This window comes from Helianthus annuus, chromosome 9 (assembly GCF_002127325.2).
Source record: "Helianthus annuus cultivar XRQ/B chromosome 9, HanXRQr2.0-SUNRISE, whole genome shotgun sequence".
NCBI lineage: Eukaryota > Viridiplantae > Streptophyta > Magnoliopsida > Asterales > Asteraceae > Helianthus > Helianthus annuus.
Genome location: NC_035441.2, coordinates 113,046,427 through 113,051,039, shown reverse-complemented (window position 1 = coordinate 113,051,039; position 4,613 = coordinate 113,046,427). Strand labels below are relative to the sequence as shown.

Genomic DNA, 4,613 nt, shown 5'->3' with positions numbered 1-4,613 from the left:
TTATTTTATTAAAACAGTTATCTTATTCCAAAATTTTCCAAATTTTTACAGAGTGTACGTTATGACGAAAATATTATTGTGTAAAAATATCGTGGTCCAGATCATCACCAATATTTTGTAGAAATTCATTTTCCGGACTGCATTAAGATTTACCTTTTTCTGACTGCAGTTCACGAAATATTTTATTTAAAATTCATCGAGAGTCCGATTTACGAAATTCCAGATGGAGGATCACAGCGACAACAGTGACCATCTACAATATAAATTTTATGATCTAACTCTACACAGAATTCAAGTTATGACTGAAAATATGACTCTCATTTACTGCTGTAAAAATGCAGCTTTACCTGCTGTTACAAATCGACGCTTTAAAAATAGTAAACGAAGTCCAAAAATTATGATTCTGGAGCCATTAGAACCGTATTTCATAGTACATAAACCCAGACTTCAGAAAACACATTTTTCGTTAAGTTATGACCTGTTTACAGCCAGTTAAAGGCGGCTGGAAATGCAGATCAGCAAGCTGTTTTCAGTCTTTTAACATTATAAAGTGTGTTCGATTGATCCCATTAACATGTTTAGCGATCACAATAATACTTATATCAGATTATCACTTATATATTTCAGATTTATCATGCATTAACATATTTCATCATCATTTTTAACACTACTTTACCATATGCTAGATGGTGTTCAAGATTTGTTTATGTTCATTAGAGTTCTACCTTTTTGATCTTTAAACATCATTAACCACACAACAATCATGTAAAATGCGAGGATCTAAGCGCTTACCACTAGCACAAGGCTAGGGGAGTTCGAGTGTAGAAAAGTGGTGGATAAAAGAAAACGAGAGCGGTCCTTCAACTTCCGAACGCACCGAGCTTCGTTGTTCACCTTCTTGCACCTTTGTATGGATGGAAAATGGCTAGAAAGTGACTTGATGGTGGGTGTATGGTGGTGATGTGTGGCTGCCGAAAGTGGGGAAGAAGGAAGGAGAGAAGAGAGCTTGCTAAGTGTGTTGATGAGAGAAGGTCAAGACCCTAAATGCATACTTATAATCCAAGTTCACCTCTTAACCATTGGACAACATGTTCACTAGATGTTAAACATTGGTGAATAAAAAATCAATTAAAATCTTCATGGGGGTCACTCAAAATCCGGTTATAGGAGGGGGGGGGTCTAGGTGTAGGCTTTAACTAAGTAGTTAGATATTAAGTTAAAAGTTCAAGTATTAGTTTGGGTTTGGTTACTAGATATTTTCATGATGTGTTATGGTGTTCGGGGTCCATAACTAGTTCAGAAAAGTGTAAACAATGTCATTGACAATATTCTTATGTTCCGGGTAAAGTCCGGTTGTTCGGTTGGATATTAACCCGTTAAAGTGCTAAATAAGCATTTAAAGTGCCTTTAATATTATTTTTAGTGACACAATGAATTTCTGACACTTTGGAAAGTGTCTAGTATTATTTTCCCATGTTTTTTGCACTTCATTAGTTACGTTAAATGCTGAAGTTTGTAATAGAGTGCAGAATTTTGTAATTTGAGCATGTTTTAGGCACATCCGGACACTATAAATATTACCTAGTCACGCAGTTCTACAATCCTCACCTCCTTACACTCCCTACCAGTGTAGTAATCTATTCCCGGCTCATAATGGCCTCTGAGACAGTATCTGTCTAGTGCTAGTAATGTCAGCATGTTTACTGGTTATCCGCTTATTGAGCTACTGTGATTTTGTGCATCAAGTTTGTCACTATAGTTTTGTGTGTAATAAATGGAGTGACAGTAATAAAGTATGATGCAGGAACATGTATGTATCAGAAATCAAGAAGCAGTTTAATCATAATGGCAAGCAATCATAGTAATTAAGCATTAATTAAGTATTAATTTATCTTGTACGGATACCTGTTTTGGTGAGGGTTGTCACAAAAACAGAATGAAATGAAAAACCTATTTAGTTAAAAAATGAAATCGTACCTTTGGGACCCTAAGTGATGAACCTGATCTTACCATTAAGACAACAATGGTTTCGTTTCCAAGAGAGGGGGAGATTTAGATCGAGATACATGGATCTGAGAGAGACAATAATCAACAAAACAGTTAACTGAAACCCTAAAATCTGCAACTTTATTACAATAAAAAGTAGAAAACTCACATAATCAACAATCAGATTCAAGTTGGTTGAAGGAATGATACCTAAGATTGAGAGGAATCATACCTAACATAATCGATTAAAACAAAAATGCCTTTACAAACCGGGAGGTAGGAACTGATTAATAGAATGAACCCATAGCAACAAACAAACCCTATCAATAAAACAAAAAGGATCGAATAGAGTACTGATTAATGGAATAAAAAGTCTTGTTGAAAAACATACCGATTGAAATCAATAAAAAGACGACCGAATCTTCCATATGGCCTGCAAAACAATAGAAAATCAAAACATAGTAAAGGAAAATAAACCCTTTAATTAATAGATTTAAGATGATTCGTAGATGAACAAAAACGAAAACATTGTTGGAAAACGATTCGTAGATGAAAAAAATAAAACCTTGATTGCAGACAAAATCAAATGGTGAGGAACGAATCAAAGGGATGACGACGATAAGAGATGAACCAAGCTGAATTGAAGAATGCAATTAGGGTTTGTGTGGTGGGATTAGAAAAAAGCGTGTTTTTTATAACCGGGTAAAAATCCGGATCCCGTGTCTGCCCATATCAAGAAAAAAAGGATCCGAATTTTCCTGCCAAAATGCACAATTTAGAAGCCTCCTAGCTTGACACATCAGCAAAAATTAACACATTTATTATATATAATAGATTTCTCAATAAAATTCCTTTTCTTCCCTTCGTGATACCAGTAGAACAAATTTTGCAAATTAATTATTTGTCAATCGTAATTAAAGAAACAACATTGCAATTGCAAATTAATTAATTGTTAATTTTAGTTAAAGAAGCAATATTATAAAAACTAACTATTAAGGTGTAAAATTCCATAAACAGATGATGGTTTAAATTTAATTATGAGTTAAATGCCATTTTAGTATATGTGATTTGGGTCATTTTACCAGTTTAGTCCAAAGGTTTGAAACGTTGCCATTTTAGTCCAAATAGTTTTGAACGTTGCTATTTTAGTCCACTGGTTTAATTTCATCCCTTTATTTTGTTAACTAAAAGGGCATTTCGGTCATTTTATATGTAATTCTGTTAACTAGAAGTGCAATTCAACCATATAAAATGATCGAATTACCCTTCTAGCTAACATAAAAAAATGAACGGAGTTAACCCAGCTGACTAAAATGGAAACGCTTGAAAGTATTTGGACTAAAATGGCAACTTTTCAAACCTTTGGACTAAACTGGAAAAATGACCCAAACCACAGGGACTAAAATGGGTCTCTCAAAACATGTATATTTTAGGCGGTAGGCAATTGTTTTAGGCGGGTTATGATCTAGAAAAATTGTGAAACATTATTTTGGGCGACCTAATGGTAAAGACCACCCAAATTTGTTTTATTAGCCGCCAAGAATTTTTATTTTTGTTGTAGTGATAGGGTACCTTTCAAAACCAACACCAAACGGCATGGCCATCCCAAAACCACTATGACGAGCCTAACTATAACGATCTTGAACCTAAACACAAGCTCGTTAAGTAAACTAGCCCTAGCTCAACCCAACTCAGGAGCCTAAACGAGACATTGTTAACATAATTTTTAATTAATATATTAGATCTATATCACTTTTCATAAGTCATTACAATTTTTTCTCTTTAACAATTTTCATGATTTCCCATGATATGCTATTGGAAATTAACCATGATGTCCATATTACATAAACAATAACTGCTATAGGAAATTAAATCTTATGTTTATATAATGTTTTTTTATGACGCTAAAAAGATGACACACAAAAACAGTTTCATAAATTTATTAAATTTTGTACAATCATGACTTTTTTCTTGACACACATTTAAATGTTATCAAATAAGCGTGTGTCATTAATCGTGTGTCAAGATGGATCTTGTTTTTTGTGACGCTAAAAGGATGACACACAAAAAAGTGTGTCATAAATATATTGAATTTTGTAAAACCATGACAATTTTTTTCTTGACAGACACTTTCCAGTGTAATGAGCGTGTGTCATTATTTGCGTGTCAATATAAATCTTGTTTTTTTTATGACGCTAAAAACATGACACACAAAAAAGAATGGCATATATTTATTAAAATTTGTAAACCATGACATTTTTTCTTGACATACGCTTTCGAATGTCATAAAATATGCGCGTGTCATTGTCCGCGTGTCAAGAGAAGTGTATTTTCTAGTAGCGAGCCTCGTTTTTGTGACCAAGAAAGTAAACCCATGTGTAACGAGAATAGTCATCGACAATCACAAGACAATACGCCTTCTTTCCAATACTCAGAACGTTCACTGGACCAAAGAGATCCATGTGTAGCAGCTCAAGTACAGCTTTTGTTGAAGGTGTAGACTTGGACTTATGAGGCTTTCGATGGGCTTTTACTTTGGCGCAAGCAACACACTTCTCTACCAGCATGAAGTCTTTGATTGGTAGATCATGGACCAATTCGCCTTTAGCTAGATGATTCAGATTTTT

At 34.0% G+C, this 4,613-nt stretch overlaps 1 long non-coding RNA gene across 1 annotated transcript; it reads right to left on the bottom strand.

The window, feature by feature from the left end:
- Window positions 1-1,932: 1,932 nt before the first annotated feature.
- On the bottom strand, window positions 1,933-2,698 carry LOC110874532. The gene is made up of 4 exons (XR_004866987.1): window positions 2,552-2,698; window positions 2,378-2,419; window positions 2,219-2,306; window positions 1,933-2,072 (listed from the first exon to the last, which is right to left on the bottom strand). It is a non-coding gene; the product is annotated as an uncharacterized LOC110874532 (long non-coding RNA).
- Between the last annotated feature and the right edge of the window lie 1,915 nt (window positions 2,699-4,613).